Source organism: Nannobrachium achirus, assembly GCF_963921795.1.
Source record: "Nannobrachium achirus genome assembly, chromosome: 11".
Classification (NCBI taxonomy): Eukaryota; Metazoa; Chordata; class Actinopteri; order Myctophiformes; family Myctophidae; genus Nannobrachium; species Nannobrachium achirus.
In genome coordinates this window covers 4,243,152-4,259,973 of record NC_137820.1, presented here as the reverse complement: position 1 = coordinate 4,259,973, position 16,822 = coordinate 4,243,152, and the positions used below count along the sequence as shown (strand labels likewise).

At 43.2% G+C, this 16,822-nt stretch overlaps 1 protein-coding gene across 1 annotated transcript in view; it reads right to left on the bottom strand.

The window, feature by feature from the left end:
* The window catches only part of LOC308294675 (CD82 antigen-like), a 49,382-nt gene extending 35,060 nt beyond the window's left edge, over positions 1-14,322 (bottom strand). The window contains exon 1 of the mRNA XM_080737454.1: positions 14,232-14,322. The gene's annotated coding sequence lies outside the window, so the exon portion shown is untranslated. The remainder of the gene's footprint in view (positions 1-14,231) is intronic.
* Between the last annotated feature and the right edge of the window lie 2,500 nt (positions 14,323-16,822).

Below are 16,822 nucleotides of genomic sequence, written 5' to 3'. Positions count from 1 at the left end.
CTATCTAGCAAATAAATAAAATCTGTGTGAAAGGTGTGGATAGTGCAGGTTTTTAAGGGAAACATGTATTATTATGGATATAAATAAGTAAACACAGTGATTTGTAACAAGCTTTTGTTTCCCTACCCCTGACAGGACACCAAACCACTGGGTGTAGTGCAAAGGGAAACTTGTGATATGCATGCAATCATGAAATGATCAATATATGACAGTCCAATATTGCCATAACAATATCAAGAGCTTTGCCTTCTGGCTCAGCTCTCTTTTCGTCACAACATTGCGGTACGGCGACTGAACAGTCATCTTGACATTGTGTAATCGGTGGTGTGGAGCAACTGCAGCAGCAACCTTTTCTCTTCCACACCTTCTTATGAAGGCCAGAAACCACAATGACGCACGCAAGTAGTTGCATGTTGCAAAGAGTTGCATTGGTGTCTGTGGACTGGCCTTAATGCAGCCTGGATAACAGTCTAGTGCAGGGGTCTTCAACAGGGGGTCCGGGACCCTTGGGCAGGGGTTCCCAAATTTAGTCTCAGGACACCCCATCAATATTTTTAATCCGAGGCACCCCTACATGATAATTTTCACTCCCAGCACCTTATATTTTTAGCATATCGTCGTTGTCGGGTGGAAACCTTGTATGTCCAAAACCGTTCGTTTTGTATTTATCATCTATAAAATGTACTAGACTAGTGAAAACAGCAGATCTACAAGCACACAACGCCTCGCGATGTTGTGTGCTTGTAGATCGTCTGTTTTCACTTGTTTTGTGCGACAGTCTTGTATGATGAAGCAGGGCTTTGCTTTACGAAAAAACATACACATTTGAAACTTGGAGATACGAGGTTTCTGCCCGACAGTGGCGATATTTTAGTGGTTATGTTGCGAGGAAAACGTTGAGATAATAGCCATTTTTGGTTGGAACTGACTGAAAATAACTTTGTACTTCAAGTTTAAAATGATACTAAATATTTGTTCAAGTGTCCAAATAAATTCCAAATATTATCAAATTATTTCGCGGCACCACTGGACTGCCATCACGGGCTCACGGCACCCCAGGGTGCCCCGTCACCCACTTTGAAAACCCCTGCTATAAGCTGTCTAAGAAATCTATGAATATTTTTAATATGCTACGCAATTTTACACAATACGTAGTGGGGGTCCCTGCCTCATCTCTCTCTCTCAGCTAAGGGGTCCCTGGCCTGAAAACGTTGTGAAGACCCCTGGTGTGTAGGCCGGTGGCTTTAACCCTAACCTAAAACTTTCGTAATCCTAACTGTAAAAATATGTTGGTAAAAAACTACCGTTTATCTTTTCAAGTCCTACTATATGTGTGGGGTCCTCACAAGGATAGTAATACATGTACACACGTGGTATGCAGCTAGATGACATAAGCAGCTGTGTGAGTGTTAAACACAGTTTCCTGTGAGAAACATCTGTGTTGCCACACACACACACACACACACACACACACACACACACACACACACACACACAGACACACAGAGGCTCCAGAGAAGCAGTTAAAATGTTCACCCGCGTCATTCAGACTTTTTTTCTCCCTGAAAACTCAAAATATAGTCGCACGCACGCACGCACACACACACACACACACACACACACACACACACACACACACACACACACACACACACACACACACACACACACACACACACACACACACACACACACACACACACACACACACACACACACAGCGGTTGAACATACGCACAGTGGTTGTTGGTTATTTGAGGAGTCTGAAAATACCCAACCAGGAACAGGACCGACGTTAAACACACACACTGAGGAGGAGCAACTCCCACGTTCTACACAACAACACACAGTCTGTTCAGAGGCTGGGGATCCGTGACGTCCTGGACACCAATAGTAGGGAGTTTAAGCGAGTGCGATTTTCAGGGCGGCTACGTCAGGCGGAAGTCCAGCTGCTATGACGCAATCGCCACAGCAGTCAAAACCGTTGAGCAAACAGCCGTCGGCGTGGACTGCCGTAGCCACTGTTGCTTAAAGTCTAGGGGTGTAACGATACATTTATAAGCGATTCGATACATATCACTATACATGGTTGACGATACGATACATGGACGATATTGGTTCATTCATGGCGATACGATACGATTCGATTTAATGATTTAAAATCGATATAGTAACTATTTAGCAAAGAAAATAAATCTGTGTGAAAGGTGTGGATAGTGCAGGTTTTTAAGGGAAACATGTATTATTATGGATATAAATAAGTAAACACAGTGATTATCTGCCAAACACATGGACATTGTAAATTGACAAACTTGTACCTTGACATGAACCCAGAGATTACACACATTTATCGATAGACCAGTGTAGCTATATGGAAAAGAAAAGTAACCAGTAAGACTCCCTAATCGGGAGATAAGCGACCATCAGGTCGCAGCGTGAATTTAGGGCAAAATCTGTAGGAGCAGTGTCCAAAAATGTTTTTGAAAAAATCGGCCTAATGGTGGCGCTATATAGGACAAATCCATGTTGATGACATGAGTGTAGATAATTATACTGTGTACGGATTTGCGTGATTTTAGGGCAAAATGTGTAGGAGCAGTGTCCAAAAATGTGTTTGAAAAAATCGGCCAGATGGTGGCGCTATATGGGACAGATCCATGTTGATGACATGAGTGTAGACATACTGTGTACCGATTTGCGTGATTTTAGGGCAAAATCTGTAGGAGCAGTGTCCAAAAATGTTTTTGAAAAAATCAGCCTGATGGTGGCGCTATATGGGACAGATCCATGTTGATGACATGAGTGTAGACATACTGTGTACCAATTTGCGTGATTTTAGGGCAAAATCTGTAGGAGCAGTGTCCAAAAATGTGTTTGAAAAAATGGGCCTGATGGTGGCGCTATATGGGACAGATTCATGTTGACGGCTCTCTTGGCGCCACCGAGAAGGACGCGTGGGTACCGGCCCCGGCTCTCCTGGTCGCTCCTAGCCCGAGTTACAGCATTTTATGTGCGCTGCAGTGGCGGGGGTCCTCCACTAGGGGCATCCATTCTGGAGCACCAAGAGTCGGTGGTCCCCGGGAATTCCCTGTGAACAGCCCTGTTTGGGTGGTCATTTGGTCATTTTTGCACTTTTTGGCGGCGGCGGAAGGGGGTCCCTGGAGCTCCGGGGGTCCCTGGTGGGGTGGAGGTTGTGGATTGGCAGGCAAGGAGTGTGTGTGCATGGATCGGGGAAACAGTGGCGGAGATATGAGTTGGGGAAAAGTGTGACATGACGGACAGACTGACTGACAGACTGACTGACTGACAGACAGCCGGTGGAGGTTTTGGTAGTAACTGCGACCTGACAGTCGCAATTAAACCCCTCCTTTTAATTTTTTCTTCTTAAAAATACTAAATACAATGCACAAGTAGGTAGTATCGATACAATCGATTCTTTGCACTGCCGATTCGATACGATACAAAATAAAACGATACGATTCGATTTTAACTGTTCGATATACTTTGATTTTTTAAAAACGATATTTCGATGCAGTTACTATATCGTCACACAGACACACGATATGGTGATTCTGGAGAAATGAGCGCTCAGTCTCACATCAATAACATGTCATCATCATCACCATCACTAACAGGGTGGGCTACCCTAGGCACCTTAGGGTGCCAACACCCAAACCAACACACAGTGATACACCATCCATTAAAGCAGTGGTTCTAAAACCTTTTAGCCTGTGACCCCCAAAAGAACCATATTTTAACTGGAGCCCTGCAACGGGTCGGGGCCCCATGGGTACCCGTGTTTGACGGGCGGAGATGGGCGGAATAGATACTATTATAAATGTGCGGGTGCAGGGACGGGCGGTGCACGACTAAACACAGGCGGGTGACATTTTACTGTGAAAATCAGACAACTGTTTCTGCCTAAAGCAACGTCACAAGAGCGCACACAGTGAGCAGCAGGACAGAACCACGGCATGCATACAGCACTGTTTCCACCTAAACATCAAGTCAAATACATGGAGCGGCGGCAGTGAGGAGGACACTGACACACAACTGAATAAAGTGGCCGCGAGTGATCTGCTTGCCTAGCGCGATGTAGTTGCCCAAACTAATATGATTTGGGCTTTAGCCTACATCTCATTAAAACTTAATATGCAAACCTACAAGTCTGAGGGACTGTATTATATGTGTACTTTAGCCAAGCTGGCGGAAGAGGGCAGCCTTATGCAAAGAATGGGTGTGAATTGGGCCGCTCTGCTTGCCGTCGTTCAGAGCATAGAAATGCATAATCTAGATCAGGTCCACAGCCAGGAAGTGAATTGGACATCATTGATGTTTACGCGTGGTGGAGATTTGAAAGCAGCATTACGGGAGATGTTTTTACTGTACACACACGCGCGACCCCTCATCAGCTTACAGTAATCAGACAAGGTAAAAGAACGAGCATTCGTATTGGCAATGAGCTCGGTTCAAAATTGGGGCGAACGGGAACATCCGAAGCAGAAAAAGAGTTAAAAGTTATTTTGCAATAAATGCGCCGAAAAAGCGTCAAGTACATACATATGTCTGTAATCCAACGATATCTCGCGAACCGTTGCATTCAGCACTTAAGATTCGCCACATGCGTTGCACACCAGCCACCACAGGGGGTGCCCTGCCCGGCGGGTGTCTACAACAGCCACCAGGGGCTCTGGCAGTGGCTCTAATGAGTCAATTGATTGCCATGGCAACCCTAAGCCCGAGCTTGATTCAGCAAATTGTCTTGTTTTCATAGAAGACCTCGGTTTGCTTAATTCTCCCGCACAATCTGGCAACGCCGCCTCCAAGGCCAGCCAGCGCCAACCCCGGCCGCGAGGCAGACACAAAAATGTTTTAGCTGAGGGCCTGATGGGGGCTTTGGAATAGCAGCACTGGCGTTACATTTTAGACAAACACACTTACTGTAAGGGGGAAATAAATGGGAAATACTGGGGGAAATGTCTTCATCCCATTCTGTATGGAAGTGGTAGGTTTTGGGGTTCTTTGTAATGCTACTGACTCTTGAACAAAGCATTGCATTGGAGGTTTGCCTACTTTAGAAGCCATGAAGGGAGCTGACAGGCCCTTCTTGATGTCATATTGACATATTCTTTTTATATTTTAATTATATATTTTTAGAGGCTTGTCATGTGGTCTACCTGCACACCCTTGGTGATCTACTGGTAGATCACGATCTACCTTTTGGGCACCCCTGGTATAGAGTGTTTGTTCAGTAACAGTGTTAAATAGCTCTATATTGTGACAGTAATCATTGCTATAGAGTGTGTGTTCAGTAACAGTGTTAAATAGCTCTATATTGTGACAGTAATCATTGCTATAGAGTGTTTGTTCAGTAACAGTGTTAAATAGCTCTATATTGTGACAGTAATCTGTGTTTGTTCAGTAACAGGGGTCTCCCTGTCTCGTGTCTCTCTACATTTTCAGGTGGGTGGGTTGCCAATTCCAGCCAATCGGGAGAGAGAAGTATTTTGGCTGCTCCCTTCATTGTGTCAAGTGTCATTATGTCCAGTTGCTCTTGTTTATCCCGTATCCTGTTCTCTCTCCTGATTGGATACAATTGGCATTCTAACCTGAATGTGTTTTCTTTTTTTGGGGGGGGGGGGGGGGGGCTGGCGGGGCCCGACGTCATACTGCGTTCACTCACTCATTCGTTCCACAGTATAACGTCTGGCCTTCGGCCTATTGGCAGCTTGAAGTGGGCGGGAGTACTTGACTTGACAGACAGACTCCTCTAACCAATCAGCGTAGCAAAACATCTCTGAGCCAGTCGGAAGAACGGCAAACAAACACGTTTTTTCGGCCGATGAACTCCGCTAGCGCATCCCCCGTGTTACTTTTTAATTGTTGTTGTGTTAGAGCGTTAACTGTTACACTTGTTGCATCGCGAGGGCAGCCATTGTTGTTTTGAAAATGCTGCAGCATGCTACGTCACCGTCTACACATGGACAGATCAGGGAAAGCTTTTCACTTGTTGTCAGGAAGACTACGTTTGTTGTGCGGAAGCAGTCACTGATTGGCCCCGATCAGAAAATAATCAGTATACTCGCTGCCAATCCCGGGAAGTCCAGACGTTATACTGTGGAACGAATGAGTGAGTGAACGCAGTATGACGTCGGGCCCCGCCAGGCTAGGCTTTTATGCCTTTGACAGGACAGTAGATTGACAGGAAATGGGGAGATCGGGAGTGACACGCAGCGAAGGCCGTCGGGATCGGGATTTGAACCTGGGACGCGCTGTCAGGCATCAGAGCCTATGTGGTATACGCCTGGACCACTAGGCCAGCAGGCGCCCCTGAACATTTATTTTCAATGATTACTATCACGATATAGAGCTATTTAACACTTATTTGAACAAAACAAAAAAAGCACGTACTGCACCTTTAACTAGCTTCCCATGCACACCGAAAGAGTCACATAGCGGACAGGAAATGACCTCACACCTTGTCCAGTAAAAGTGAAAACAGCGACCAGGGATTTTCCTTGTTGTGAATCACACTGTGATGGACCCCCCCCCTCCAACCCCCCTTCCTAACCCTCCCAAGGTGGTTTCACCTTAAAAAGACCCCAAAAGATCCTCCAGCTACACAGAAAAGGTTTCATTTTAACCTACCAGCTACATGTTGATCCCAAAGAATGAAAACTACATAATGGAGTAGTGAAACTGATTAAATTAATTAATATTATCTTAAAGTGATCCCTGGCTAATATGACAAATATGCCTTAATACATTATAATTGTCCTCTATAACTACAATGTAAAATTAAAAACATCTCAAATATTTTATTTCTTCTAGAAATAGGTAATCTTTCAGTCAATAGGGGAAATGCCTGTCGCAAGTTGATGATGTCATAAATGTTATGTGTGGTCTAATTTATGGCATGCATGTGCAAAATAAACCACAAACACATTTGAAATATTGATTTGATGCTCATATTAACCATAGGAAGTATTACGTTTGTTTTTATTTGCACATGCATTCCATAAATTCCATAGGGATAGATCACAAATTACATTTATGCCATCATCAACTTGTGACAGGCATTTCCCCTATTGAGTGAAAGATTAGCTATTTCTAGAAGAAATAAAATATTTAAGGTGTTTTTAATTTTACATTGTAGTTATAGAGGACAATTATAATGTATTAAGGCATATTTGTCGTATTAGCCAGGGATCACTTTAATTATAATTAAAGTGTTGACTGTTGAGTCACCTCCAAGCTGGTACATTAAATCCAGTTTCATTCCAATTATATCTGATTAACAGTGACGTTCTGAGTCAGAATGAAACCTGGACTTTCCTCAGGTACATTAGTTTCACTTTCTCCCACACTTCCAGCACATCCATTCCTGACACCGTGAGATGAAAAAAAAAGAAAAAACACACATTGTGTGCATGTGTGTGTGGGGGAGGGGGGGTTACAAGGGTGTGTACTGTTACTGTAACCACTAGTCTACAGATGTCTTCTTCTAAACCTAGTTCTCAAACTGTTTAGTGCCAAGGACCCCTAAATCACATGTATTTGTGCCAGCCAGGGACCCCCAGAATAGAAGACTTGTTCTAAATGCAAAAAAAAAAAAAAAAAAAAAAAAACAATATTGTATGTTGTATATCTGCTATTTTTGAGTTTTCTGAAAGCCTTCATGCAAGGCACTTTACAGAGATTGTGCAGCATTCAGGGTATCTGCACATTTCCCAAGTTCAAATTCAATACTTTTTAAGGCTTTTTAATACCTCTAAAAAGACAAATTCAATACCATTACCGCGGCAAAATAATCGTCAAGTGTAAGGCCACATTCATAAATCAGAGACAAAGCAGTGTTTGTCAGTGGCAAAGCAGTGTGTCAGTAAAAAGCTACCATATACAGTAGGAATACTCAAATGCACATGCAAACCTGGACAACCAATATTCTTATTCCGGTCTCTTCAACAATTATGTGGGCAAATATTGACCTTCACTGTAACTTTGACTTTGACTTTCAAATTCAAAAGAAAATCATCTCTCCCAATTCATTTTAGTACAATCCCAGTACTCACAGCAATACTGCACAGGACCTGTCCAATTTGACCCAAACCGGCCTGTAGTCCAAAATGAGTTTGACACCCCAATGTCACTCAGTATCACTTAAAACAATCTTAACAATTAACAATCTATATGCAGTACATCATTTCTGCCAGAGAGGGGGGAAAAGAAGAGAGCATAGAGAGAGGGGTCGAGCAGCGAGGATAGAGAGAGGGGGAGAGGCCTGTCACAATTATTACATGGACGTGATTTTCAAGATGTGTCGTAGCTCAACTGCCTTATCAATTTCACCATCTATGGCTAAGATCTCCTCTCTCTTGTCCTTTGCCCGTCTCCTCGTTGAGTTAGACTTTGTTATCAGTGTTGCCATTTTGGTCCCTGCACTGTTCTCTGCCTGTTCTCAGGGGTTAAAGCAAAAAAAACAACAGAAACAGGCTCCTGGATCTCGCAGATTTTGACACCAGGACCTGAATGGCTTTCCTGTGTCAACCTTTTCATCCAGCCAAGCCCACATCCATTTGTTTTTGACCGCGCTGAGCACGTCCGAGCCTTTCTTCACAACTATCAACTAAACTAAAACTCCTTATTGTCGCTGACTGAACCGATCCCACACGTGGGTAATGTTATGAGAGAAACACTGCGCAGTAGTGGAGAAACCTCCGCCTACTAGTACTGCCATGAACAGTACACCAATCATGATATGTTGCGTCTGTCCCAAACAAACATTGCCCCGAAGTATTGCATAAGCATCTATATGGATAACTTTTGTGAGTGAAAATAAATCCCCTTGAATCTCTGATTTGCGAACATAACAAGTGTTCCGTTGCTTATTTTGATACAAGACAACGTAAGCAATCGTTTATTGACAATTACTGCATAGTTGCCTACCTGCTGTTTGCATGATGTAAAACTCCAGTGACTTCCATTATTCCTGTGATTTCATCTTTTGGACACTGCCATCCATACAGAGCGAATTCCATAACTTCACCGTTAAAATCCGTAGTAGGCCTACTTTGAGTCACAAAGTGACACGTTATGAGCGTGCAGACCTGCACAACGACAGACACCCAGGCTATAGTATAGCTAAGCTAAGCTAGGCTAACGCTTGGTGTGAATGGTGTCAGGTTACAGCTGCTGCTCGTGCAGCGGCAGCTAGCGTCCAGCCTGTTGCACATACTCTACGTCGGACGGTTCAGAACCAGAAAAAAAAAATACGGAGTGAAACGCATCAAGTCTGTTTGCGACACGTTTATTCATTCTGCCCCAGATAAAATTCAATATCCCCACTCACAGTATTCCATACTTTTTAAGACATTTTAAGGCCTTGAATTTGCAAAACTAAATTCAATACTTTTCAAGATCCGCGGGTACCCTGGCAGCATTACATTCAGCCATTCACACACACACACACACACACACACACACACACACACACACACACACACACACACACACACACACACACACACACACACACACACACACACACACACACATTCTCCAGTAAGACTCCCTAATCAGGAGATGCACTGTATACACACTGCAAGAAGCAACCTCATGATGGCGCTAGAAGAGGGGCATGTGAGAAATCAGGGGCGGAGGTTGTGGTTTGCCAGCAAAGGAGTGTGTGTGCATAGTTTGGCATGCATGGATAGGGGCAACGGTGCCGGAGATAAGAGTAGGGCCAAAAGTGTGACGTGACGTGAACGTGAAGTGTGACGGACAGATAGAGGGACTGACGGAGGGACAGACAGCCGGTGGAGGTTTTCATAGTAACTTGCGACCTCACGGTCGCAATTACATTCCCCCAATCACACACACATTCATTACATTCACCCATTCACCGATGGATTCATAAACCATGCAAGGCACCAACCTGCTCACCGGGAGCAACTAGGGGTTCAGAGTCTTACTCACAGACTCTTCAACACTAACTCTGGGGGATCGAACTGGTCACCCTCCCGGAACCCTCTGTATTCTAAGACGGCAACTCTACCCCTGAGCCACTGCTGCCCTAACGCCCTAGTGTGTACAAATGGAACCAAATGGACCCTTAGAGATGTGCAACTCTGAGAGTGTACAGATGTAACCAAATGGACCCTTACAGGCCTGTAACTCTGAGAGTGTACAGATGTAACCAAATGGACCCTTACAGGTCTGTAACTCTGAGTGTACAAATGGAACCAAATGGACCCTTACAGGTCTGAAACTATGTGTACATTAATGTGGAACCAAATGGACCTGTAACTGTTTCATTCGTACACTCTCAGAGTTACGAGGGTCCTTGACATTTAATTTGGGACCAAGTTTGAGAAGCACCATAATTGCATAGCAGACGTGAAGTCCCATATAAGAATGGATCAGAACTAATCTTATGATTAATGCCAAAAAGACATCAGTGCTTTTCTGCCACGAGGGCACTGTGCCAAATATACCATCTGTCTGCTGGCCACAGCCTCTTAGAAACCACACACGCACGCACGCACGCACGCGCGCGCGCACACACACACACAAAAACACACACACACACACACACACACACACACACACACACACACACACACACACACACACACACACACACACACACACACACACACACACACACACACACACACACACAGACACAGTATGGTATTAATAATTTGACCCATATACACATCTGTGAGTCCATTAACCCACTGGAGCAGGACTGCGTTCCCCTAAGAGCTGAAAGCTGATTTTAAATGATAGCACGGCAGACTCAGAGTCTATCTGCTAAAATATGCAGACAGACAGACAGAGTGGGGGGCTCTCTCCATTCCGACATGTCGCCAATCCGACAGTGACTTCTTATTGTCGGAGTGGCAACACTTCCATAGAGGTTAAGGTTAGGGTAAGGGTAAGAGATAGGGTTAGTGTCTGTCGGAAAGGAGACATGTCGGAAATGGAGATGACAGAGTATATTGCTTTATATGAATACCAGAACGCTCGCCTCAAAGCACAGTCGTCTCGGGCGTAAATTCCGGCGGAACGGTAGAACGCCGGTCCCCACCAGGTATTCCTAAACAAAACCTTGGTAAACTATGCCTAAACGGTTAAACCTAACCTTCACCTCAGTAAAACGGTGCCGAAAAAGCTAACCCTATTCCTAATCTTAACCTCAGTAAAACTATGCCTAAACCTAAATCTATTTATAATCTTAACCTCTGTAAAACTATGCCTAAACCTAAGTCTATTCCTAACCTTATCCTCAGCAAAACTATGCCTAAACCTAAATCTATTTCTAATCTTAACCTCTGTAAAACTATGCCTAAACCTAAATCTATTCCTAACCTTATCCTCAGTGAAACAAACGCAAGAACAGCCACACCGAGTGCATGGTCGGTTTGAGGTTGGCGGAAAGATAAATTGAGGACGAGCCTGTTTTAAGGGGAGCTTTCTGGTTACCGCTTATATACGGTACTATACGTGTCCACTCACTGACATACATGTATTTATATAGTCAGTGTACACACACACGCACGCACGCACGCACGCACGCACGCACGCACGGTCGCACGCACACACGCACACACACACACACACACACACACGCGCGCACACACACACACACACACACACACACACACACACACACACACACACACACACACACACACACACACACACACACACACACACAAACACACACACGATTGCAGACCTACCCACAGATGTTTGCAACTGTTTCTAAAACTTGTTGTAATCACTAATCACACGATAGCAGAGGAACGTTTCTGTTTCTGTTTAGTTTTATCATTGATGTGAATATGGATGTGAAAATGAAATTGTACTGTGATGTTCAGGACCCTAAGACCACAAGTTTGACTGCAGCTTGCAGTTTGACTGCACTTCTGTTATTAGGGTTAGGTATCTATCTATCTTATTACATTTCTGTCTAAGAAAATATGCAATCAATCAATCAATCAATCAATGCATCTTGACAACACTGCGAATGAGGGGCAACCTTAAAGGACAACTCCGCCCTAAATCACTTATAGGCTCATTTTCCTACTTATATTGATCCGAAATTACTGTCCATGGGGTCTATTAGGCAGAAATGCCCCTGTTGTCCAGTTTCCCCAGCAGCTGTCATAGCATAGAGTAGACCCTATAAGCCTATCGCTTTTACACATTTGTTGCAGTCAAAAGTGATTTCTTTTTTTTTATGAATGTGTTACTAGTCGTCATTACAAACACATCCATGCCTTGGTTGTGTCACACAATCCACCAAAATCTCAGAAATTATGTTTTAGGGTGAGCATTCGGCACAACTGCCAATCAAAGTGACTGTACTAGTCAATCACAGGGCATCTTTTCTGGGACTTGGTAAAACACAAAAGCATAACATCTGTTTAGCAGAGTGTGATGGCTTTTATGGGACAATGATGGCATGGATGTGTTTGTAATGACAACTAGTAAGACATTCATGAAAAATAAAAACACTTTTGAACACAACAAATAGTGTAAAAGTGATAGGCTTATAGGCTCCACTCTATGCTATGAGAGCTGCCGGGTTCTGCTGGGCAAACTGGACAACAGGGGCATTTCTGCCTAATAGACCCCATGGACAGTCTTTTTGGATCAATATAAGTAGAAAAATGAGCCTAGAAGTGATTTAGGCCGGAGTTGTCCTTTAATGTCTTTTGAGAATAAATAATGTTTTGAATGAAGCTTTTCACACATGAAAAGCTATTCAATATACATGCCTTTTTATAGCATGGAGTTCCATTTGTTGCCCCCCAAAAAGTATGTCAACGGCACAGCGCACACCTGACTAACGGTTTGTCAAAGTGTAGGCCTACTCAACATGAAGTTGTGCCAAAGTTCTCTGCCACAAAATATGTTCATGCTCCCAAAGTCATTTTCACTTGACACAAAGTTTGAGAACCACTGCTAGTATCTTAACTGCCATCCATATAGCATCATGTATGACACCATGCTTTCCTACAGCCCTATAGAAGGACTGTGTGATATTACATACTGTAGGCCTACATCTCAATGCATTCCATCTGGAATGCATTGACATACATATCACAGCCATTCTAATACTATATCTGCTCACCTCCACAAGCAATGACAATGAACAAGAATAGCAAGTTCCTACAGGGGGGGTCTAAGTCTGTTTGAGTGATTCATTGAATACATTATTATCAGTTCTCAAAGGAAAAGCACAGGACAGTACAGTTCAGATACAAGGCCTACTAATAGGATTTAAACCCAAGAAAGCACTATGGCTTAAAACCATGGTTTCATATAGCCATATACTGTAGTAATGGCTGCGATATTACAAACTGTATAACCTACATGTGTAGCCTGCTGTATTCCAGATGTAACATCATAGCCAGTCTAGGACTAGGCCTACACTAGGTTTCATACAGTGACTGTTACGGGTCCATTTGGTTACATTTCTACACTGTCAGAGTTAAGAGTAGCTCTGGTCCATAGCGTTAGTGGAGAGAACTCCACTACGCTATGGACCAGAGCTAAGTTAAACGTTTGAAATGTAAACGTTTGACAGAAACAATACCCTATACAAGATAAATAATTGGGAGTGTTGGCATATCGTAGGGCTACTATTGCTGATGTAGGCTACACACACGTTATAAGCCTTGGGTCCAGATTACACTATAGATCTGTATTTTATCCACGTCTGACTTTTACTTTCGAATCTAAAAATAAACAATAAAAATTAAAATAAAACAATTCCAAATTGATTAAATAGACCTTTAACTGAGGCTAAACACGGTATCATCATTTGACTTTAAATACTTTTTAACTACTGACGTTAAACTAAACATTTCACTGCATGGTTGATACAAAATACTGAGCAACGTTCAAGTAGCGATGTTGGTTTTTATCAGCACAGAGTCTACCAACACAGCATAGATTAAACTTTAACCGTTGTGAATGAAAACGCTTGGTTAGTTTATAACCTATAGTGTTAGATTAACAGACAAGCTTTAAAGTTAACTTTAAAAGAAAACCACTTCAATTCAAACTCAACTCGTGGTTTAAATCTCTGTGGTTTTCATCTCAAAGTTCAACACGAAAAGAAATGACCGTTGGCGTGACGTCACCCATACCAACGGTCGAATTAGATCGAATAGATGTGTAAATATTAGATGATAGATGATCGATAATATACTCACAGCTGTTTAACCCTTCAAAGTCTGTGTGGAGAGAGCAGGAGGAAACATGCGACTGACTGTAGCAGAGACACACCGAATGACTGACTCTCTCGCTCTCTCTGTGTGTGTGTGTGTGTGTGTGTGTGTGTGTGTGTGTGTGTGTGTGTGTGTGTGTGTGGTGAAACACCCCCACCGTGCGGCAGACAGTGGTACGGTCCGTGGGATTCCCCATCAGCCAATGAGGGCTCTGCAATGACATGTTTTTCTTTTCCTTTTTTTGGACTTTTATTTGCACATGGTTGAATGGATGGGAATTTGGGATAGGTTTGTGCAGTGGTTCTCAACCTGTGGGTCGGGACCCCCAGGGGGTCCCCAATTTATTTGGGGGGTCCCCAGATGATTAACTTAATGTGCAACATTGTTTTCTCTCTCAACAGTAAACAAACCAACATAACGTTTAAGTGTATAGAGGCTATATACTGTATGCACGTTTATAAAGTGACAATTTAATTTGTATACCTCTAAAATCACAAATTAAACCTTGGCCAAATTGTCAAAATTAATATTAGAGGCAGTAATTATCAAAATAGCAGATCTACATGCTCACAATGCCTCGCGTTGCAAGGTGTTAGTGAGCATGTAGATCTGCTATTTTCACAATTAATAGAACTGGGTTATGCAAAATGTAATGGCTCAACTCCTAGCGCTTGTCAGGGTGGGGAGGAGAGAGAGAGACAGACAGACAGACAGACAGACAGACAGACAGACAGACAGACAGACAGACAGACAGACAGACAGACAGACAGACAGACAGACAGACAGACAACCTGGGCTCTCCCAGACTACCCAGGTTGGCAGAGGCCAGAGGGAGAGTTGTAGCGCCTAGATTACACTTAGCAATTGGCACTGCAGGGTACAAAATCCAAAATCGTAAAAATTGAAAAAAGAAAGTGAAAGCAAGTTAAAGGGATATTCCACTTTCAAAAGAACTTTTAGAAATGTTATCGTCTAATCAGGCTTTTGGGAACACCCTGAACAGTTTTTAATTTGCTTCATTCAGTATTTAGATATTTGATCTAAATGTTATCAGGCCCTCCTCCTCCAGGACCTTTCCCCATTCCCCATAAACACCCAACTTCAAACTTTTTTTTAATTTTGGGGGGAAACAGAAAATAAATCATACAATAAAAACATATTAACTAAAGATAATTGAAAAAAGTTATTGAAAAAACCACGGCCTGCTCACATATTAGGAGGGTATTATGAGACACCAGAAATAATAATGGGTGTTTTTAATTAATCTATCATGGTTAAAATGGAGTTTGAAGTTACAATGGGTGTGTATGGGGAGGGGTCCTGGAGGAGGAGGGACTGATAACATTTACATCAAATATCTAAATACTGAATGAAGCAAATTAAAATCTGTTCAGGGTGTTCATAAAAGCCTGATTAGACGATAAAATGACCAAAAGTTGTTTTGAAAGTGGAATATCCCTTTAACCTTTCCAGTGCCAGCCCCTAGAGGGCGCCAAAGAATGCCAGGGTATCTCCCATAGGCGAGCGCATTAGCATCCGGGGACTCACGTTGCAGAGACGTAGGACGAGCCAGGACCACCCACGGCTCTACACGCAGCTCAGGGTAAGTAAAATAATAAAAAAAAAAAATTGTATTGGATTGAAATAAAGCCGAACTTGTTCGGGATCGGCACAATAAGAGTTAAGACCGGTACATCAGTGGTTCTCAACATTTTCCAGATCAGGGAAAAACGGCCAAGTTGCATTTTGTCACCTTCTTAAATGACATTGATATGTTTCCCTGTCAGCCCCTCATCACACTGTGGCCACCTCTGGTAAAATCACCTCCTGGATCTCCTAATTGAAAAGGATCATGCTGTTCTTGACCCTTTTAGTATAAACTATAATAACTATAGTATGACTTGGGCCAAAATAAAACATTCTTTGGCCTCTAAAAGTCTAGAGTAAGTTAGTAAATCATTTGGCCCAAGTCAGGTTTAATGCTATTTTTGTTATAACATATTGTGCATATTGTTATAAATGTTTTGGGTGAAATAATTGAGAAATATCATCGGGTTTTGTCCGGTTTTGTTGGTGTTATCGGGTTGGTTTCCACAGTACATGTTTTACGCGTCATCTTTTCAAACTTAACCCTTACCCTTACCCTAACCTCCGTGGGGTGAGTCGCTAACCCTCCCGACGCTCCTTTGTCGAAATGTTGGTCGGTCGAGGGGCAAGGCCACTGTGTCATGAAAATTCCTGCCCTGGTTGTGACTGTTCTTCTTTTTTGAGCGGTGGTCACAACGCTCCTATACGTGGCCGTGTGTGTGGGTCTGTCTGTCTCCGTGTCTCCGTGTCTGTCTGTCTGTAGCCTGCAGTAACCTTTTCTGACCACACATGTTAAGGGAGGGGCGCTGTTGCACACACACACACACACACACACACACACACACACACACACACACACACACACACACACACACACACACACACACACACACACACACACACACACACACACACACACACACACACACACACCACCACTCAGTTCACACGAGTGTGATTTTTTTTTTACACTTTATGTATATACTCTT